The following is a 24,291-nucleotide window of genomic DNA, read 5'->3' as shown; positions in this document are numbered from 1 at the left end:
GGATCTCACTGAACAATAGCATTAATGATGACCCGGGCGTGGAAAGGCTAAGAAGCAAAGTCAAGAATTTAGCATCGCAAGCACTCTTGATCAACCAACCCTACTGCTCATTTTCATGTCGACCGCTCATCAATTTTTATAAATTAAAAGTATCACCTATCCTGACCTATGCTGCCGAGGCAAATTTCTTTCTGGACCCCGAGGTCTGGCGTTGACTGGAAGGCTTATTTTGGAAAAGAGTTTTGAGGCTTCCAACATCTCTACCCATTGAATGCGTGAGGAAAGAACTGGGGTTAACCTCCCTCTATACTGCTATGGTTTGGAAATTACAGTTTTAAACACATGGCAGAAAACTTGCAAGTGCATCTTGGACAATGTTGCCCAAACAGTAAATCTGTTAGAGGCCAACTCGTCCAAGGTGAAGAAAAAACTCCTTGACTGGTATTGGATCTAGACCCAGGACAGGCTCAATTCATTTAAGTCCCTGTCCTTGGTCCGGGATGACTATTACTGTAGAGGCACAGTGCTTCCTTATTTAGACAGATTCCCTTCTCCCAAAGAAAGGCATCAATTCCTGAGATTTCGTCTGAACCTCTACCCCACAAGAAAAGTAATGGGAAGAAGGACCAAAAACAGGGAAGATCAGTTTTTGTTATGCCGTTGTTGCGGCCAGGAGACTGAAACGCTTTACCATCTCACAATGGCTGTACTTCATTAACATTTCTTAGAGACAAATGGTTGGCAAAATACTTTGAGAATTCTAAATTTAAACCGCCTCTAGAGAGGTGGTCTATCTTAAGATGGAGAGGGAAAGTATCTCTGACTTTGGCACTGTTGAACTTTGTGAGAGAAATCTTTTTAACTTTGGACACTTAGCTCCTTTATGGCCTATGAACTCAATTCTGTACATTGAGGCCCAGAGCCTTTGTTTCTTACACTGCTCTGCGGCACATTGTCAGTTTTTAATATTTTTTTTCCCCTTTTATTTTTTCTCCCCTCTAGAGTTGATTCATTTCCTGTTTCTGTTTCTTTTTCCTTTATTATCGATGTATTTTTTTCATATGTGTGCATTTAAAGTTTTTTTGGAAACTAATTGATGCAATAAAAAAAAAATAAAAAAAGAGCGAAAGATGCTAATATACCACACAAAATGGGTATAAGACCTCCTGACATCGCTAGATTTCCTATTAAACAAAGAGAAGTCGGATACAAAGCCAGCAAAAAGAATAGATTTCTTGGGTTTTGTACTGCATACCCAGAAAGCAACCCTGGAACTGCCAGCAAGGAAAATAAGAGATATCAAGAAGGAGATCAGAGACTGTTTGAGAAAGCAGACAGTATTGATCAGAATGCTAGCCAGGATAGTAGGGATGCTTGCGGCATAGAACCAGGCCATATTTCCAGGCCCACTGCATTATCGAGCGCTTCAGAGACTGAAGATCAAGCATCTCCAACAGGGTCTGAAGTACCATCAGCAAATACCGTTAGACCAGGACTCCATCACAGAGCTAGAGTGGTGGTTGAAGAATATGGACGCCTGGAATGGTCGTACCATTTTCGGGGATCGACCGGGCCTGATCATAGAGTCAGATGCCAGCCGCATAGGCTGGGGGGCAAGATGCGAATCTCTAGAGACCAGAGGGAAATGGAGCGAAGAGGAGCTCCGCCTACACATAAACTGTCTAGGACTCTTAGCGTGTTCTTTCGCTATCAAAGCTTTCACCAGAGAGAGAGTGAGTACATGGGTCCTTCTCAAGATGGACAACATATCAGCGGTCAAGTATATAAATCATCTAGGAGGGATGAGATCCCATCTACTAGTGGAGCTAGTGAAGGACATCTGGCATTATTGCCTTCAATCAAGGACATCAGTAACCGCAGAGTACCTTCCGGGTTCGCTGAACATAGTAGCCGACTGGAACCCACGATACCTGATGGACTCCAGCGACTGGAGGCTAGACAGCAGGGTCTTTCATACGCTGAATAATCTGTGGGGTCCAGTTCACACAGATGTATCCGCATATCGCCTCAACGCACAGACACCCAGCTACTTCAGCTGGAGACTAGACCCATGCACGCGAGGCACGGACGCTTTCCTCCAACAATGGTCAAGGGATCTCCACTATGCGTTCCTTCCTTTCTTGATGCTGAGCAGGCTCTTAGCGAAATGTTGCAGGGAGAAGGCAGAATTGATCTTGATAGAGCTGTTGTGGAAGTCGCAAGTATGGTTCCCAACTCTGATGGAGCTATCGGTGGACATACCTCGGATCCTCCCAGACGGAGAACGACTCCACACGGACCCAGCTGGGTCGTCTCATCCTCTGAGAGTGAGAGGGACACTGCAGCTAATAGCATGCAGAGTATCAGGAGACACTGAGCGCTGCCAGGCATCTCAGCGCAAGCTGCAGAGCTCATTGCAGAATCATGGGCACCATCCACTAGGAGGAGTTATGACGCAGCTTTGGCCAGGTGGTCGAACTGGTGTAGAGGGAGACATTTTCATCCCGTTTAGGCCCCTGTTGTGGTGATATTGAACTTTCTAACATTCCTATTACAAGATGGGAAAGCGTTTCGGACCATTGGAGTGTACAGATCAGCCATTTCAGCTGGCCATTTACCAATTGAAGGAGTTCCAGCAGGAGAAAATCCGGGGATATTTTCAACATGGTGTAAATATGTATTAGCACATTGATGCCGTTATTGACCTCAGCGAATGAAAATGCTCAGAGTGCATTCAGTAACTACTGGTATTGACTGAATTCTGACTTTCTGGCTTCGAAAGCAGACAGTGAGGCAATAATGCAATATCCAGGCAAGAAGTATTTCAACAAGACACTTCCTCACCTGAGAGAACCTAGAACCTTTTGTTTTCACTGCAACATCGTATTTAGCACACCAGCAAGAAAGCTAAAACATGGCAAAATGCTGACACTTTATTATTGAGAAACCATTTAGTTACACGACCCTCTGATGCATACTCAAGTAAAACCTACTCTAGTTTAACCAATTGAAATGCTTAACGCATGAAGGCAACCTTGCTATTTAAATACTATAAAGTATAACCACATTTTTTGCCGATTTACTTTCTGATTATTAAACTAAAGTTTTTAACTCTAGCACCACAGCTCCAAAAGATGTGTTGCTACTACTGTTATGTCCTAATATTCTTATAGATCTCGGGAGGGGTCATTATCGCTTGGGATAATGACCCTTCCCCAACTTATAGCTCGAGGTGAACTTTTTCTGGCGGGTCATTATCCAACAATGGGGGTCATTCCAAGGTGGGCAGTAAGGGATACCGGGCACCGGTAAGGAGACCGGTGCCGGTAATCCCTTACCACCCTACAACAAGGTCCCTTAGCGGGTCCCGCCAGGAACGGCTGGTCTGACCAGCCGTTGTGGACGGGACCCGTTAAGGGACCAGGGCGCAAATAACGGGCTTGACATTCGCGAGCCTGTTATTTGCACCCTCCCCATTCCCATTGAGCCCTTTGGGGGCTCAAATGGGAGTGGGGAATGGCATTTTCAATGGGGACTTACCGGTCCCGCAAAGGCCGGACTACACAGGTAAGTCCCCATTGAACTATACCGGTGCCGGACCCGTTATTAGTGGCAGTCATGGTGCAAATAGCGCCATGACTACCACCAACCTCGGAATGAGGGCCAATGATTTTCCCCAGGCTGTACCAATACCATGTGGTCCTAGCTCATAATTAGGTGGTATTTTTCTGTTACCATCATACTCCTAATAAGGCCTTGATTGTCTCTATCTCCGCTAGAGAAAGGGACATTTTTCTCTCCTTTGCAATGAAGAACCCATTTTCTGTTTTTAAGGCTGTTTGCAACCCTCTGGCTTTCCTCTGCTGCCTGTGGCCAAACACTGCCCAGAATTGCCATATTGTTGCTCTGGAACTGAAGCTGTGAGGATGCCAGACAGTTTTGAAATAAGGACAATTAAAAAGATCCTGGGGTTTGGGAGGATGTTGGCGGAAGTTGCAGATTCATGAGGGTGATTCGGGAGGGAACAGACACCAACTATTTTGAAAAAGGTTTGTTTGGGAGCTGTTTGTTTGGTGGGCCAATGGACGCAAACGGAGACCAATAATTTAATTAGGGCATGCACTGTGAACTGTAAACTCTCAGAAGTGATGACGTAAGTGCTTCACTCTCTAATAATACTGACACCGCATTGTCTGATCTCATTGGTTTTACAGAAATAATAAGTCGTGTTACCTTTCTTGTATAATATGTGGTGACAGACCGTAAAACCACATGTTTATTCTTTCAAATGAGCGGTGCTTCAGCTCAAAAGATTATACAACAGTTGTTTATAATGGGTATTGTTTTATTCAAGTAATGTGGCTTTCTTATTTCCTTAACACGAGGAAGCTTTAAAATAAACCCGCTTAAGTGCACCATAATCCCATGAAATGGTCTGCGTTGCTGTGTGATCTCGGTGCCGACACAACTGCTGTTAATGGCAGCGAGTCAGTCAGAAGAGCTCTTTAAAACGTCTTTTCCTTTAAATAGCCTTAACATGTTTTAGAAACTGTAGTTTCCCATTTTAATTCATAGTGGTCACGATTTTGGTGGGGACTGTGCCCTTTGGGCCTGTAGCTAAATTTTCCGATAATGCTGCACCACTTTCACGAGGCATTTTCAGGTGCCAGTAAAGAAGGTGGCTTAGTGCATATAGAAATAATTGCGGAAATGGGAATGAATGACTAGATGGCTTTTTTTCATGGCACTACGCTGCTGCTTTGTAGCATATTTGCGATTTTACTCCAAACGGCAGTCTCCTGCTCAGGGCCTCATTACGAGCCCTGAAGAATTTCCCCTGCAGATACCACCAAACTCATTCACTGATGCAGTAATTGGGGGGATCTGCCTGATTCTGAGTATGTTATGCTATGTTAATGAGATTTATACTACTACAGCTGCCATTTTCATGGTCTCCAGCCGCTCAGGGGAATCTGAGAGCTTTTTGGGGTGCTGAAAAAACGGTCACTGTGTTTGGGTTTGCTTCTAGATGGTATGGATTAGGTGTTGTTTTGGTGTGTGGGACTACATGGGTTTGTTTTGTGTGACTGTGGTGTAGTGCTGGATGTTTAGTGTGTTTGGCTGAGGCAGATTACAGAGGGGGTGTGCCGTTTGCTGTGTGATTTCCGGTTTGTGCTGTGGTAAGGGTATCTGAGTGTTGTATTTGTTTCAATTAGGCTGAATTCCTTATTGTGTGGTTTGTCGATAGTATAGTTTTTTTCGTTGGGCCAGTCCAGTTCCTCTTGGTTCGATTTGGTTTTATAATGGTTTGTGGTGCCTTTCCTATTTTTGTGGTCGGGTTTTTTGTCTTTTTTTTTTACTTGTAGCCAGTGTATGGTTCTCAATGCTGGTGTGATGTGTTCTCCTTGAGTTTGAGGAGTAGTCTTGACGCTGCGTTGTGTATTCACTGTAGTTTGTTAGTGAGGTAATCCAGCATTGTCGGCATAGTGTATTCTTGACTTGATGAGGGAGATAGCGAGTGTTCTCTGTGGGAAGGTGAGGAAAGATACAATGTGGTTGATTGTCCATAGGTGAAGGAAGCATTTCTTTACAACGGTGTTGACTTGTGGTTCTTGTGTTATGTTGCTGTCTACTAGATTTTCTAACTACTTTTGAAGGTTCCGGTCGGTTTCCCATTTCGCTACGTCATGGAATTTGATTTTGGTTTGAAGGATTGTTGGGCATGATCATGATTTCTGTTTTGTCCAGGTTGAGTTTAAGGCTGTGCATGCTCATCCATTTGTTTATTTGTGTGAGACAGTTGGTGAGGGTTTGGTCTTGTTATCCATTAGTGTTGATTTTACAGAGGATCTATGTGTTGTCTGCCTAGTTGAAGCAGGTGAGTCCATGTTTTTTGATGAGGTTGATGAGTGGGGTCATGTAGATGTTGAAGAATGGTGCAGAACGCGATTAGCCTTATGGCAACCACCGGTTGGTGCGCATGCTACTGGCTGGACGGGGTTTATACAGGTTGTTTCTGTTATTTCTGTTAGGAAGGAGTTTACCCATAGCAAGGCTGTGTCGTTAATCCCTATTTCTTGCACTCTTTTGAGGAGAGTTTCATGGTGGACTGTGTCAAAGGCTGCTGAAAGGTCTAGTAGTATTAGCGGTGAGGTGATATTGGAGTTGGCGTTAGTTTTGAGATTGTCCCAGATGCTAGTATTGCTGTTTCTGTTCCTCTCGTGGGTCTGAAACCTACCTGTGCCTGAACAAGTTACTAATTGCTTCCTAAATGTTCCAAGATTAGTTCATATACGTAGGTTTCTGGGAGTTTCGCCAGGTAAGGGATGTGTGAAATAAAGCGGTAGTTGGTTAGGCCATTTTTGTGTTTCACTAGAGATCTTTGAGGAGTGGTTTAATGTATGTCACTTTGAAGCTTCGCAGTACAACTCCTGTTGCCAGAGAATGGTACAGATGGTTCCGGAAGTATTCTGCAGGCATCTCCTGGGTGAGGATGATCTTGTATTTGTCTGATGGGAAAGATATGCTGGATTTGCTGGGTATCCTGCTTTGTTGCTTTGATTCACTAGGTTGGCAAACGTTTCTTTCGAGATCGCTAAGAAGTAGCTTAGTCTTGTAGTTAGTTCCAGAGTTGGGTGGTTGGTGGAATTGTTGTTTGTGTTCTTGGGCATACTCTTGATGACTTGCTGGATGTTTAGGATTTTATTTTTAACGTTGTTTGCAAGCTTGTCACACAGTTTCTTGAAGAGAGCGAGTGCGTTGTTGCAGGCTTTCAGGTTTCCTAGTTTATTGAGGATGCTGAACATCTCTTTCTGGGTGTTGCTTGCTTTTGCAATGCGTTTGTTGTAGTTTCATTGTTTTACTTTGAGGATTTCCATTTTATGTAGTTGTATTTGTCTCTGGTATTCAATTTCTTTCTGTTGGTTGTAGTTTTTCCTCAATGTTTGCTACAGTTTTTCATTTGTTTTTTTCAGGGCTCTGATTTGGGCTGTGAGCCTTCTCACCATCATTTATTTTGTGAAAGGCTGAAAGGCTTTTCCATTGCAACTGCATCTAGTGTTTCAGTGATCAGTTTCTGGAGTGTCTTAGTTCTTTCTTCCAAGTGACATGTCTCTAGGACGGCACTTAGTGGTTTTGTTTTCAGTAATACAGACACTTCAGTTATTCCTCCTTTTGTGGACCCATTCGACTCCACAGGGAAATGCCATATTACTGCATGCAGTGCTATCGCATCTGATACTGCTTTTGCGTGGAGGAAATGTAAAGAAATACTTGTGGATAAAAAAAAAAACAAGAACCTCAGGACTGATTAGTTGTTTCTGGCAATAGACTCAAAAGTTAAAGGAAAAGAAAAGTGAGATCCAACGTCCAGGCATTGAGATTCAACTCTTCAGGAAAGTTCACCATCTTTCTCATATTGGGTATAAACATTGATGAGAGTAGGAATGAAAATATAATTTTTAATCCAAAATGATCCTTACTTAAAACCAAATTTGCGTTTGTTGATTCGCTTGTATGAAGTTAATTGATGTCGACACAAGTTGCACGCAATACTGTGCCTTGTCCAAACCTCTAAAGAAAAACACAAATAAATGCTAATCACTATAAAGCTTACATCTTGGAAAGTCAACAACCTCGCACAAACACTCAAAATGTTACTTATATGAATTAAAAACAAAAAAACAATGCTTACGCACGTTTCTCCAAGGTATGTCTCCCAGGTTTCCACAAACCATATTAGGTGCCAACACAAATGAAGGGCTCCAATATATAGTGAAAACATAAACACAAAATACTGTCATATATGATGTGTCCACTGTCTCCATATAGTGCCTGGCCATATAGAGATAAGAATATTCCACTACATGAGGTCATGTTTGGAAATGTGCTAAATATAACAAAATTAAAAACCATATGAAACCATAAGGTGCATGTCTCAAAGTCCACTGGATGTCTTAAACAGAATGGTTTATCCACTAAGGTAGATTATGCTGACCCATAATCTAATTCCATCTTTCCTTCTACTCATGACTCTCTCTGGGTCTTTTTCAGTTGGTTTGTGGAGTGTACATTCTATAGTTCTTAAAACTGAATTCGTTCTTGACCTATTCTTTTCATTTAAATTGGATTCTTTTATGTATTACTGAAGCTTGGCGTTCTCATCTTGATACTGCCACCCTGGCAGCTTTACCTTCTCTTTGTTCCTCCTTTTCTCACTCTACTAGGCTGCTACATGTTGGCGGGGAGACTGCTGTACTGTTTAATCTTGCCTGGTCCATTGCCCCTGTTTCTTTTTCCCCTCTCCTGTTCTCTTCCTCTAAGTTTCACTTCCTCTCTTTCTCCACTCCTGCTCCTCAATCTATTTTTGTTATTTATCATCCTCCAGGCACTATTAGCTTCTTTTATGAGGACTTTGATTCTCTCTTGTCGTTCATTACACCACGTGATACTTCATTTATTATTGACATATTCATCGGTCTACTCTTGACCCTTCTTCTTCTTCTCTACTTTTTCTCACTCCTATTTACAATTTTAAATGTATTCCCTCCCCTTCCACTCACCTGGGAGGTGAGGATCTTGCTTGTATCCTGGTTTCTTCTGATCTTGGTTTCTTCTGATCTTGTTTCTACTGACTTTGTCCATTTTCTAGAGGCTCCCTCTGTTGAACACTTGTTGGTCTCATCTTCCTTTTTTCTTCCTTGTGATAGTCCAAACGTTTCTTCTCCCTCATCTTCTTCTGCCTTTCTACATTGTGATATTCCCAATCTTGATATTCATGCCTTGCTCTATTCTCTCATCATTTTCTGACCTTGAGTCACTTTCCTTATCTGACATTGATGGTTGTTTTTCTAAACTTCATGTAGCTATTGTTTTTGCAGTAGATCTTTTTCTCCTCTTCATCAATTTACTCCTAAAGGCAAATGTCCTCATCCTTGGTTTCCTCCATCCTTAGAAACTCTCAGGATCCAACTGTGAAAAGCTGAGTGACGCAAGCTAATGTATTGTTCTCCTTCTAACTATCAGATTTCTCCTCATTACTCAATTCCTTCTCCTCTGCTTTAAAGCAGCCCATAGCCACATATTTTCAATCTCTTATCCATTCTCAGGCTAATTCTCCTAAACTGCTTTTCTCTACCTTCTATAAAATGTGTGTTCCTCCTTCCCAGGATTCCTCCATTACATCTAATATCTCTGCTGATGATTTTGCAATATTCGTTTTGACAAAAATGTATACTTAAATAAAAAGGTGACTTTCTGGGAACTATAAACCAATTAGCCTTACTGACAGACAGCCCCTCGAAAGTCTACAATAACATTTTCCTAAATTGACTATAGAATTGGATAGATCATATAATGTCTGATCTCCAATTAGGCTTCAGATACACTGTGGATCAGGCCATCTGCCTTTTTGAGCTTTTAAGTAAATATGTGACCCGTAGGAAGGGATTGCTATATTTCATTTCTGTAGAATTTAAAACTGCATTCTATTCTGTAGACACGTGTATACTTTGGAAGACATTGAGAGACCTTGAAATACCAATATATGTTCTTGTCCTAATTCAGAGGATTTACGATAATAATACAGCAGTCGTCAGATTTAGGCAAGGCAGAGAGAGAACTAAAATGTTCCCAGTTGTGAGGAGGGGAGTGCGCCAAGGATGCGTTCTCACATCTCTTCTCTATCAATGACCTGCAGGCAAAAATCACAAATGCAGAAGTAGATGCCCCAAAATTGTAAATTAAATAATCAGTATATTATTATATGCTGATGATGCAATCTTGATTTCTAAATCTAGAATGGGCACACAAAAGCAACCGGATATTGTTGCAGCCTTTTGTAAAAATAGAAAATTATCAGTAAACCTCTCAAAAACAATGGTAATGATGTGCCAACCCGCATGCAAATTAAATGCTCACATCAAGTATGTTTGTAGCCAAGTACAAACTTCTTCTATCTTGGTTGAGTCTACACAGATTCAATAATTTAGCATAATAAAAATAAATAATTTGGGATGTTATTAACTTACCACGGGTTAAATATTGGAGCTGATTCAGACATTTCCGTTATCTCCACTAAAATAGGCTTTATACATCTATTGCATAAAGACAACAAAACTGCAGGTAAAATACTAAGCGATGTGAAAAATAAGTTAGATATTCTGTATTTTGGAAGCAAGTATTATGGACAAAGTGAGCCAAACTAGATTTTTAGGATATCTTATTTTTAAAACTAATTTAGGCCGGAAGCTTTTTGAATTAAATTTACCCCAGTTTTAACTGAGCACTATTTATTACATTTTGATTGAATGTGTTTCCCGTGGCTGAGAAAACCCATAGATGGTCAGCCCACCCTGCAAAACACTGTCCCCTTTACCCTTCAACAGAATAAACAGTTATTCACTTCTTGTTAGAATGTCCAAAATATGCATTGTTAAGGAGGAGGTGGTTATGTCTAATATTTTGTAATTACCAGCCCCAATCACTTCAGTATGTATTTGGTTTATGTAAAATGGCCTGCAAAGCTGAGGTCATTTTTTCACAGTTTCAAACAACTTGGCAAAGGCCTGGCAACTAGACTGAAATTTAACAGGAAATAATTTGTTCGACACCTAATTGAAAGCATGAACACCCGACTCCATTTTATACTTTTTAAATGTTCAATCGTTTTTTAGCTGATGAGCTGTTTTATTTCTTGTGATGCACTTTGTTAGGCTAGTTCCCAAAATAAAGTATTCGATCTCTTTGACTCGGGCTTAATAGGTTTGAATAACTCATCTTTGGGTTTGATTCCCTTTGATAGATACAAGATAATCCATGGATATTTTCCTTAACATTCTTTTTTGTGTGGTAGGTCATGCAATTCATCCTAATAAGAATAGGTCTTAATCTACAATCATGTTCTTGTTTAGTTCTTTCGCAAACTAAGACATCAGCTTAAAAATAGAAAACTCCAGGAGTAGGACCAAACAAATGGAACTTTGTCCACCGTAAAACAGCTGTGAATGACACCAGGTCAAACTGTATCCCCTAAAACTGAAACAAGGGTTGAACCTTCACCAAGTGATATTTGGAGGACAGGGCAAAAGTAAACAATGTAGCATACTCTCCTGCTAAGCTGAACAGTTCTTCTATATTTCATTGGGGAAGATGTTCAACCACCTCCCATTTGATGGGACCTCTCAGGTTGACACACAATTTTATTTGGCCTTTGACGCCACAACTAAACAGACTCACCTATTCGGTAACGTCCACTTGTAATATTACAGTTGTATCCTTCTTTACTTCATTCCCTTCAATTCATTAGATACTTCATCTCTAAAATGTAATGTACGTTCCTGAGTTTGACTAGATGACGTTAAGTGCCATACTTCACTCAGTGTTATAAATCCTCTGAAATCTCCCCAGTCTCTCCCCGACAACTTCTGGGAAATAATTCTCCACATTGTTTTTACTATCATCTGTTACATATACCTTCCTAACTCAGTTTGAACCAAGTTTGAGGAACAACCCACCTTGCAGAGTTCATCCCAAAAGACTAGCTTCCTTCTCATTGAGACATCCTTCCATACTGCTACCAAAACATTTCACTCTAGCATCAAAGCATTATGGTATGTTGATGGTACAATCCCGAAAGCATTGTCCTCCACACCTTAGTCCTTAAACTGTACACCATCAAATTCCGTTTCCCTCAAAACCTGGCAGACTATAGTATAATCATCTCTAGAGTCCACCAGCATTTCAACGCTCTCTGGATTTATATTTACATGAATCTAGGGCTATTCATTTTTCCCACTTGTCCCACTGCACCTATCACTGCATCCTCCTTTCCCAACATTTCTTTAACATTACTACTAGTAAAATCCCTGCAAAGGTGTCCACAATGCCCTTTTCTCTGTTCAACAAATTACTCAGTTTAATTTCTCTCAATGCCTTTTATTGATCCTATCAAAATGGGCAAGGAAGCAGGTTTAAGACTTACAGGATAGCTTCCTTGTGGGAGAAATAAATTAAGTGTTACTTGTGTAAATAGTGGAAGGTACCAACCACATTGACAAGTGATGGGCTCTTTTACCCATTTTGTTAGAACTAAAGTCCTGCATCTGTCCCTATCTTCCTTTTCATATGGTTGCCAGCCGGGGTGGATCAAACAGCCACATAGGGTCTCTGGGATTTCATGATGCTCTCAAGTACTTCTTTAGCTGGTCGTGTCTTTCTTGGCTCACAGAGGATTCACCAAGATGTTGCATTGGTCCACCTGGACTTCGGCTATGAGACCCCACTACCCTGGCACCCTTTGGTCATTTGATGGGGGTCAGAAGAAACATGAGCAACCCAGGGTACTTAAACAATCCCCTCCAGATAAGGCTTAAGATTGCCTTTTTGCTCCTGAGCTGTACTAGACTTTTTGTCTGTCTTTCTCTTTATCTCACTTGCTTCTATGTCCTTTGGCTGCAACCTGCTCCAACAGCTCTGGAGCACATAACTGGCCCAGCTCAACAGTTTAACACCCTCCTTCCTTATGGTAGTCACTTCACTCCTCTCTCCCCTTTTGTGCTCGCCTTCCTCTGTCACTTGTATTCTTGCCTCTTCACAACTGTTTCCCTCTCCTTGCTCCAACCTTTCCTTCGACGACTCCTCTTTTTTCATGGTGTTTCTCCTCCTCCTCTCTGTCTTTTTCTCTTTGGGCTTCACCTTCTCTCCTCTTTCTCTCTGTGGATATTCCCCTCTCTCTCTCTCTGTCTCTCTGTCTCTCTCTCTCTCTCTCTCTCTCTCTCTCTCTCTCTCTCTCTCTCTATCTCTCTCTTTCTCTTGGGTTCTCCTTCTCTCTCCCCCTTGATATTCCTCCTCCTCCTTAATCTTTCTCTCCTGATGCCTTCTCTCTCTGATTACTCCATCCTCTCACACTCTCTGTCTTTCTCTTCTCTCTCTTTGCCTCACTCTTGTTTGCCATACACCTCCCAACTTCCACATTCCTGGTCAGAGGGGGCTTTCCTTTACATCACTTTCCTCCACATAATTGTAGGGCTCAGGGTTTGAGTGGGTGCACCCTAGACGGGTGCAATTGGTTTTGGGCTGGTGGTTCTGCCTCCCACCCATGTTCAGTAATTGCAATGCCAATCAGCCTTGCATGGCCATAACTCAGTGGGCCAAGATTCTTAAAGAGCCGTCTTGAAGCCAGGTGGGCCAATCTCTGAGGCCACCTCACCCAATGATGGTGGCACCGGGCAATGCTGTTCTGGTCATTCTCAGTATTTGCAGTTTTCGGACCTGTTGTATGCACTGCAAGACTCTCGCTGCTGTAGCAGAAAAGCTGCACATGTTGCTCTGTGAGCTCGGCTTGTACATCTGCCTTGTGCAAGTGCTTGGCTTGTGAGGGATCCACCACAAGGACTGCAGGATCCCACAATCAGGGGATCAGGGCCAGAGCCCTGAGGTCAGATATTCCTCCTTACTGTAACTATGCTTGGGGATGACGAGACAGATCTTGGAAACTAAGTGGGTGGCAGCCTACTGGTTTAGGTTTGGAATGGAGGCCAAGGGAAATCCACTGTACCCTGCCTCCAGGGTCAGCATTATTATTATTATTTGTATTGCTTATTGCGTGAACCTAGCTCGAGAGCAGAGCTGAGTACTTTATAACAGAAGGGGGCCAGCATTGGGCTTGGCATTTTATATTGTATCAGAAAACTGTTGGTTGAGGAATGGAGGGATTTGTATTCGTCTGGCAGGTATTGTTGAACAAGCCATGTTTTTAGTGTTTTTCAGAAATGGAGAATTGTGGGAGCATTTGGAGCCTCTTCCAGGTTCGAATTCTAGATGGTCTGTGCATAGCAGAAGAAGGATTGCTTGCACGTCTTCTCTTTATAGGCTGGCTTAGACAGCAACCTTTTGATATTTTTGCTACCCGAGGTGTGAAAGCTTCCAGATGTGTGGAGTTTAGCTGCCAAGCATGTTGGTGCTATGTTCAAGATTGCTTTGTAGGTGATACATGCTGTTTTGAATATGTTCCGGGCGGAGAGGGCAGTGGATCCCGCCCCCAAGGGTCTCCAGGGGCCTGTTCCATAGCCTGTCCACAGTGACCTTGTCACAATGCCTCTGAAAATCAATGTGGCTCCCAACCTCCCTTGGCATATCACTATAAAATGAAAACCCTTGGCACCCATTGTGGCACCCACCCTCCCACATTGTTAATCACGACATGGCACACGTGACATTTGTGTGCTAGCAATTAGCTGTGTGTCTTCCAATGTGATTCCAGACACTGTCCCTCCGTGCTGTTTTGGACTTAAAGTCCTGTGTGACTTTGACCGTTGCTCCTAAAATAAGGGTTGGGTCATGCAGTATACACATCTCTATATCGATTATGTGTCTGAGGCGAGAGCAGAGTGTGGTGCACTAAAGAGGGCACTGGGCTGTGAATTAGAGAAGTCTTAAAGGCTCAGATAACTAACAGAGAATTGTCAGAGTAGTGGGTGGAGAGATCAGGTAGTTTGTTCCAGATAGATGAAGAGAGCAAAATGGAAGGTAAGAATGGGAAACTTGAAAACCCTTGTCTGAGCGATACTTTGCTGAAGTCCAACCTGGGTCTCCCCACCTTTACTGTGGGAGATAACACCTCACTCAGTTTTCTAGAGCATCTCTGAGGGAAGGCAGATGAGGGTCACTAAGAGGGTGACTTAGATTATAGATTGCCCCTAGCAGAGTAAAGCCCAGTCTTTCCACCTATGAGACTCAACTCAAAGGGACTGACAAACGAGACTATACATTTTAAAGGATGTTAGTTCCCATGTAAGTGGATGTGAAGTGCCCAGGTAGTGGCCATGCCCCAAACACCCTCCCAGATCCCCCTCAACCCTTGATCTCATCGAGACAAGCAAAAATCACGGTCCTGAAGAAGATAACTAGCAATCATCGAAACCGGTCGACCATCTTGTAACCAAGGATATCCCAAGAAATCAACCAGGTATACCCTGTGAACTAGACCATACAACATTCGGTTGTGGAAGAAGTTCCTTGTTTTTAAACCCTTTCTTTTTTAACAATCACTAAGTGATGTATGACTTGGGGACCACACACTTCTCACGAAGGTCAATAAAAGAAAAAAGGTTCAACGACCTATGCAAACAGTTCCTCTCTGAAATGTGGCCCCAAGCTCCTCTGAAACAAAAAACCTCTAAACCTACCACCTAATGGGCAGCAGGTCCCCAGATCCCACAGATCCCGCTCCTAAGGACAGAAGCCTGCATATGCTATGAGGAGTCTTCTGTGAAAATTGTTCTCTGAGGTCACCCATTAAATGGTACCAGAATAACAATCAGTCTCCACACTGAAACAAGTGGACCCCAAGAAGTGTTCATGTGTGTTAAAAACGTTCCTTTAAATAACACTTCGGGTCAAACTATGAAGTAAAATTCATCGTCTCCCTGAATGTGATCCAGTATATCTTTGCGCAGCCATTGGACTGCTGGGAAGTATCGAATACTAGTTGGTCTGGAGTAAACTCCGGCCCACAAAATAATAACAACAAGAAGTAACAGTCTTGGAATTTTGGCTAAAAGAGACACGACCTACCAAAGCCTTGATACAGTAGAAGATGGCAGAAAACAATTACCTGGCGTTTGCAGAAGACCTTGTGGAAGGCATTTTAGCAAACCCCTCCCTACTTGGAACAAATGCAACAATACAAGCCCTGACTAATAATGATGAATGGAATGAAATTGAAGCCTTAAGGAAAAATCTAATACAAACAGAACTCCATGGAGCACTAATGGTAGAATACCTAAGGGCCCATGCAGCCCCTAGCGGGCTCATCATACGTATAGAACCCAGAATCTTCCTAGATGACTTGCAATTCAGAAAAGATTGGTCATTCATAGCCAACAAGTGCACAAGAGATTGGCTAATCCTCATTATCAACACAGCTAAAACTGTCTCAGAAAAACTTATGAAGGACATCCAAAACCAAACTAGACACCAGCAAAGCCAATATTACACTAGAGATCTACAACACGAAACTAGTAGCACTAGAGACATCATTGAAAGAATTTCATGAACTAAACCTTACAAGTAAGATTAGCAAATTGAAAAAAGATCTGACAGCCTTCTCGCACAAACAAATCTACACATACGCCACAGAGAATTATTTCTCTGAAGAGGCAAAACTAGCCAGAAGGAATGCCTTTTTGCAAAGCCAACAAACGGGTGGAAGACAGTACAGAGGCAATAGATCGGGTTCCTCTAACAACTCCAGTATGAGCTCGGACGATGACCTAAGGGAACAACAACAACAATCAACTACAGCCGGCCAATTCCGGAACAATCAGGGACAAGGGCAAGGCAACAACAACGTCAGTTTTTTAGGCCAACAAGGGAATCAACGAGGGAGACCGCACTGGCAACCCTTCTCCCCAATGACAACCCGCAGCCGCGGAAAAGGATTCCAACAACCGAACTTTCATTAGTCATGAATCTATCATCTCATGTACTTACAGAAGCAGAAAGAAGTGTCCTGGACAAGGGACTCTCTTTTGTACCAACTGCTCTATATGACCCGTTTCAAACAAGAATCGAGATAACACAATTGATTAGAAAAATAAGACTCAAGCAATTCTTTCAGGATACCACAGAAATGGAGACCGGGAAGTTCACGGACCTCAGTCCAGCCTCACAATTCTTCCCTCCCCCTGAAAGCAACACCCCTGCGTGTAACACCTTTGAACAAGCACTATTTAAAAAACTGGAGGAAATGGAAAAAGAACATAAATGTACGCATAACAACTACAGTAAAGCGGAAATGGAGGCTTTGAAAACATTGGCAAACGATGACATGATAATAATTAAGCCAGCAGATAAGGGAGGAGCCACAGTCCTGCAGGACCTGCATGATTATCAGCAGGTGCTCAACATCCTGGTACAAGACCCGACCAGTTATAGAGCCCTACCCTGTGACCCTACCCCATCATTGAGAAGACTCATCGCACCGATTGTGGAAGAAGCACTCACTGAGGAGTATATCAATGAAAAAGAAGCCTCTTTCCTCACACCGGCACATCCAAGGTTACCAGCCTTTTATACCTTACCCATGGTACATAAGGGGTTACCCCTATACCTGGCAGGCCCATAGTATCAGGTATTAATTCAATCCTGCAACCCCTGTCCCAATATGTAGACAGATTCCTACGTGATACAATCCCCAAGATGACATCCTATGTTAAAGACTCAACGTCCATACTAAATCTGCTTACCACCCTAACTTTTGACAAAACCAACCAATGGTTAGTAAAAATGGATATTGAGGCTCTCTATACCAGTATCTCCCAGGCAGAGACAGTAGAAATGGTAAGAAGAACCCTGACTAATGACCCAAGCATAACACCTGGACATGCAGGCTTCATCACTGAACTTGCTGAAATAGTTCTAACGAGAAACTTCTTCATTCTTGATAACACATATTTCCAGCAGATCTCCAGAACAGCAATGGGGACAATCTTTGCGCCCAGTTTAGCAAATCTCTATGTTGAACATTTTGAAAAGGAATTTATATATGCAAATACAAACCCCCATCGGGACAAAATAAAGGTGTGGAAAAGATATATCGAAGATGTCCTTATGATATATCAAGGGACAAAAGAAGAACTAACAGTATTCCATCTGTGGCTGAACAACTGCAACGGCCACCTAAAATTCACCATTGAGGCCAATAGGACAGAGATAAACTCATTATTACAATATACATTTATCACCCAAAAGCGCTGAGGGACAATCTCCCTTTTGGGCAATTACTCTGGTACCGCAGGATGTGCACCAGACTATAAGACTTTAAAGAACAATCAGGGGCACTCAAGAAACAACTGAAAAAAAGAGGTTACCCAAAAACAATCATCAACGATACATTTAAACGGGCAAGAAATATACCAAGAGAAATCACGCTCCAACAACACACGAAAGACCAAAAAAGAGAAGAAATAACGGCAGTGATGTGTTACTCCCCCATGTTCAACGCCATCAAAAAAGAAATAAAAAAACCTTGGCCTATCCTGAACACAGGCTCTAGCTCTTTGGCCTTACCATCCTTTGCCATCAAAAGACGCAGAAACCTAAGAGACTGTTACGCTCACCTGGTATCCACAGGGACGCCACCCAGCTCGGTTACTCGCTGGTATGCTTCTCAGCTTTGCCCTGATGTGGACTGCGGGGAAGGTTCTGCCTGAAAATACAGGAGGACTGTGTTCAAGACTGACCGACTGGGGTAAGTATCCTCCCTCCACCCCCGTATGCTTTCAGTCCCTCTGGTGCCCTCTCCTCACCTTATGGTAGAATTAGGCATGCTCTCCGTCCTGCCTTCTTTGCAGGGGCACGTTGTCTTTCATGGGCGAGTGCGGTCCAGTTACTTCACTGACGCCGGCCAGTTTGATATTGTTCAGGTAGGCCTTTTTGCTGTTCTTAAGTTTTGTTGCTATCCTGCATGTCTTTTTTTGTTTAAAATGTCTCTTTTTTCTCCCTTAGGTATGCGGAGCTTCAGCGCGGTGAACTGGCTTGGTTGAGCCCCGCTGGTAAATGATGGCGCATTAAGAGCACTATGATGCGGTAAGCAAGTGCTATTCGCAGCGCTACGAAGTCTTGCCTTTGCTAACCTGTATTTTCCTTCCTTGTAGGTCGCAGTGTTCTTCAGTGCGAGTGGAATGTCCGGAGTGGTGCCAGCCAAGAGGCGACCAGCCAGGTAAGCCTTTTGAGCAGTTCGTAATTTGTAAATGTCTCTACAGCTTTCTTTAATGTTGTCTCTATCTTCCTCTTTCAGGTCGTTCTGTTCGGGAGGCGTACAGATTCGAGGAAGCTGTTCTCAGTAGCTGCGAGTGTTTAAAGATGAAGACTGCAGGTAAGATGCTGCTGCTAATGATGCTCCTTTTGTCTCCTTGCAGGTTCTGCTTCTCCGAGGTTCGAGGGAATAGCTGGACACAGTGAGAGTCACGTTGCAAGCTGCAAAGTAACACGAAGCATGTTCTGCAGTCAGGGTGTGGTTTATATAGCCCAGGTAAAGTAGTACCAGGGAAAGTAGTTCCAGGCCTGCCACACCCAAAACACTAGACCGCATAGCTTGGTTCTTAGGAACCAAGCTATGTGGGTGCCTCCATGTTGGCTGACAATACAATAAAGTAGTTCCCAAGCACATATGTTGTTCATGGTGTATGAGGCTGGCGCCATAGGCGCCAGGACTGGCCCCATGAGGGCTTTTGAAGAGGATGCCAGGCTCTAGAGGCCCGAGTCCTGACTCCACCTGGCCAATGGGTTTGCCAGAGGGGGTTTTGGGCGAGGGTCGTGACAGAGACAGCCTGGTACACACCCTGAAAGAACAAGGTGACAATGGGGCGGAGAACACCATTTGGGGAGCAAACAAACCAATGGGATATACTCCGTGTGGGGGATGCACTGTATGTGGACAGACCTCTAGAAGCAAGACCATTGAGATAGGATGGCACACACCGTGGTAAAAAAGAAGCATCACCAATTGTAAATCCAAAGGGGTAGTCTACCTCATCATATGCCCATGTTCCCTCCGGTATGTAGGTATGACAACGAGGGAGGTGAAAAAAAGACTAATTGAACACAAATCATGCATTCGAACCAGAAAACTGACGGCCCCTCTTGTGAATCATTTAGTCAAAAAGGGACACACACAGGAAGACTTCACGTGGACCATACTTGAAAAATTACTTCCACAAAGAAGAGGCAGAAATTTTGGACAAATGCCCCTCAAACGAGAACAACTTTGGATTTTTAGACTCAACACAGTAAAAAATGGACTGAATGAGGAAATTCAATGGAATAATCTGGCCCTAATGAAATTAACATATAACAATAACGCTAAGAGACATTGCATGAAGACCATCCAACATGTCGCTACATTGTTCACCAGCGATGAAGTCTGAAGGAACAACTCAAGAAGGACAATGTGTATGCTTTACACATGTGGATCCTCCTCCCCGCAGTCAATTGGTGCTAGCGCTGTGAAACACGACCCCTACATAGACCTCAATTCAATCTGATTTCATCTAATTGTGATCAAAATTATTCAAAAACCTTTGATATTAGCACAGCATCAATTCCGAAGGGAGAAGGTGCATACAAGTGTATTATACATAATTAATGTATTGATATGATCCCGTGACACGGCAATAAGGCCTGTACTTTGTGTTGAAAAAATACCATGCTGCATGTACGAATTCTTTCGCTATATTGAACCACTGGAATGAGCAGAATAACTAGATCTGGCCTCATGCATGTCTACCACTTCAGTAACCCCCTCGCATTGTACTTTGTAGTCTTAATATAACAGCATACCATTGGCGCCCATATCAATAGCATGGGAATGTAGCCATTCCAAAATGGCCGCCAAACACGAGGGCCATCAACAGCAACAACGTACCACTTAAAAGCGTCCCTGTTGCTGGGCAACTGTTGCTAAACGTAGAGCTACAGCCTTGGCGTCCTACGGCTAGAGAAAAGCAGAGGCCGCTCGAGATACACAGTGAGTGGCCTCCACAAATGATTACGCGCCCTTAATAAGACAATGCACTCCCCAACCTCGCGCACGATCGGGAGTAGCGGCAAGCCATTTTGGCTACCGCTCACACGATCGCAACTGTCGTATATCATTTTGAGCCAACACGTAGTAACCAATCAGCTACGGGACAGGCAGTCGGGCACACACCAGTGCTCCGACTGCCGACGACCCGTTGCAGGGCTCCTATCATCCCCAAAATAGAGTGAAGTGAGATACACAACGAGCGGCAATCATAAATGACCACGCGCCACTAACAAGAAAAAACACCCCCATCCCTAATCTCGCGTATGATCGGGAGCAGCGGCAAGCCACTTCGGCTGCCGCGTACACGATTGCCACGGTCAGATATCATCTTGAGCCAAGTAACTAATCAGCTACGGGACGGGCAGTCGGGCATACACCAGTGCCCCGACGGCCCGGCGACCCGTTGCAGGGCCCCTATTATTAACAAAACAGAGTGCGCACAAAGAAATCTCTTATGGCGTGCGCACGTCATGCAGTAGAAACTCTAAGCATGATTCTAACACTACTTAAGACAGCCAAGAGTTCTAAGTGGTCATATCCTGACACTCTCCTCTTTTGGTGTCTTACAGGACCTTACAGACGCACTACCACAGCCGCACATAACAGAAATTTGGCTGTCAGTATCCAACCGCCAGAGCTGTAACAAGGTAATAACAACTAGTGATTGCCAAAAAGTCTCCAATTGCCAAAAAAGACTGTTCATATAATTTTATCCAACTTAGGTTGTTTTGTAAATAACCACAAACCACTCTCTAAATAGATAGATTAAATGACTAACAGTGACCTCCTTAACCCTTGATCTCATTGAGACAAGCAAAAATCACGGTCCTGAAGAAGATGATAACTAGCAGTCATTGAAACCGGTTGACCATTTGTAACCAAGGATATCCCAAGAAATCAACCAGGGATACCCTGTGAACTAGACCACACAACATTCGGTTGTGGAAGAAGTTCCTTGTTTTTAAACCCTTTATTTTTTAACAATCACTAAGTGATTTATGACTTGGGGACCACACACTTCTCACGAAGGTCAATAAAAGAAAAAAGGTTCAACGACCTATGCAAACAGTTCCTTTCTGAAATGTGGCCCCAAGCTCCTCTGAAACAAAAAACCTCTAACCCTACCCCCTAATGGGCAGCAGGTGCACAGATCCCACTCCTAAGGACAGAAGCCTGCATATGTTATGGGGAGTCTTCTGTGAAAATTGTTCTCTAAGGTCACCCATTAAATAGTAACTGAAGCAGGAGACCAGGTGAAATACCCAGTCATACAGCCGCTCTCCGAGATCCCAATATGGGTTATAATTAATTTCAGATCCTATAGGCATTCAGTATCAACTGTAGAGGTAATGTTAAAAAAAACTCAAAAAATGCTGTTGTGTTTCAACGATGATTTTATCTGTCAAACCATAGTTTTATGAAAAAGTAGAAGGTTGTCAATAATGACGTTTTAGTGAGGAAGAATTTGCCACAATAACTCAATAATCAGACTAAGTTATGCCAATGCATTTCGGAATAGATATTCCTTCATCAGGGCAAGTCTAAACAACATAAACATTATATGTACATCCACATAGTTAAAACAAATAGTGCAACATCCAAATTTCACATACGATACGAAAAGTATAAGGTACATACCAATAATTGGTGTTTGCAGAAGCAAAAGGTAGACCGAATCAAAGAGAACAAAAGAAAAAGGAAAACAAATCAGTATTTAAGATAAGCGCTAACTTAATGTAGCTATGTATAAAGAAAATAGTTAATTACCTGAGAATGGTAAGTCAAACGTAGCAAATTGAATTAGGGCTGTCATAGTCAAATGAACCAACTGCCCCGCCGAGCTCAGTGAAGTACGTGTCACTGAAAAGCGGTATCTGTAAGCAGGAGGTCGTATTAGTTTCTTTCAAGAAGCGTTCCCGGTTAAAAGCGTTGTTAAACGCATCATTACTAGCAGGACGTGTATGTAAAGCTTACCGTCACGGAGAACGGAGTGGAGCAGTTCTCTCTGGGTCTGCCGATAGCAGACTGACCTCGCCGCATCGGAGCGTTGCTAAGCAACGATGTAATATACGACATGTGATCGCGGCCCCTCTAGAAGGGCGCGCGCTATGTGTCGAGGCTGCAATCAAGCCAGTGGGCTTGAGTAAGGTTGAAATAAATATTTATAGGACCTAACAGACTCATAATAGGAAAACTAGTCATTTAAAAATAGAAACTCACAGAGCGAAAAAAATCATAGAAAGAGAAGAAATCCTCAAAACCATTGGCTATACGATCACAGTAAATTGTCAAAACATCACCAATGAAATGGATTGAGATTCATAATTAGATACATAACAATTTCCAACATTTTCATCAATCATAGGTATACATCAATGCTGCCAGTGGTGTCGTCCGAAAGGGCGGCACCTTGGGTTCTGGACAGAGGTCCAGGGCATGCAGCATTAGTAACAGTAATACATTGTGTGTTGTATAGCCACCTGTAAATATAATACCAGAGTGTACCACAACGATTTCAAATTATCATCCACAATCATATCGTGGTCCCACTTGTGCCTGAATCTAAATTCAAACAACTAAGTCCAAACGGAGAGAGTAACATGCAATTAAAGAAAACAATGATAATTAATCTCCTTGTTTAGTCCATTAGGGACTAAACTGCCAAGTTTGTCTATCCAGAAGGTCTCTCTGCGATTCAGGCGTTGGCATATATCTGCATGAGGGTTGTTTTTGGTTAGTACCTCCAGAATCACAAATCTTATCTGTGTCACATTATGTCCATTGGCCACCCAATGTCGTGCCACAGCTGAGTTGGTATTTGCATTTCGGATACAGGACCGATGTTCACCCCATCTTATTTTGGCTGTTCTTGTCGACTGTCCGACATAGAATTTACCACATGGGCATTTAATACCATAAATAATATTGGTGCTGTCACAAGTGCCAAAAGTCTTGAGCAGAATCTTTTTCCCTGTTCTGGGGTGATTAATGGTGTTGCCCTTAATAATAAAGTAACAATTAACACAATGGAGGCAAGGAAATGTTCCAGTGCGTTGAGTTGTGGGTCCCTTCGGTGTAGGTTTGGTTTGCACCAGTTCATCTCTCAAGTTTCTACTGCGTTGGTACGCGAATATTGGTGTTTCACTAAACAGATTCTGTACCCTGATGTCGTTTTTAAAGATCTCCCAGTGTTTCATGATGGTTTTCTTGATTTTGTTGCTTTGAATGGAAAATTTGGATACGTATACCGGTGATTTGAGTTCTCTTTTCTTTTTGGTGTCCTGTGTAGATAATAGGGTCTCTCGTGACAAGGCATTGACCTTGTCAGACGCAATGTCAAGTTCATTTTGTTTATAGCCACAGGCCAGAAATTTCTCTTTCATCTCCATCTGTTGCATTTTACAATCTTCAGGGTCACTCACTATCTTTTTAACCCGTAATAACTGACTGTACGGCAAATTTCTGAGCAAACTAGGCTGGTGAAAGCTGAGGCGATGCAGTTATTGCGATCCGTCGCTTTCCGTAACAGTGAGGTGCTGTAGCAAGTGGCTTGCTTTCTGACTTGGACATCTAGGATAGTTATGGTGTCATGCAAGATCTCCTTAGTGAACTGGATTCTTTGGTCAATGTTATTAAGGTATTCGAAAAAGGTTTCAAAATATTCTCTGGTCCGCTTCCAAATTCCAAAGATATCATCTATGTAT

This window comes from Ambystoma mexicanum, chromosome 4p (genome assembly GCF_040938575.1).
Source record: "Ambystoma mexicanum isolate Mex_15411 chromosome 4p, UKY_AmexF1_1, whole genome shotgun sequence".
Lineage (NCBI taxonomy): Eukaryota > Metazoa > Chordata > Amphibia > Caudata > Ambystomatidae > Ambystoma > Ambystoma mexicanum.
Note: the sequence above shows the minus strand (reverse complement) of the source record.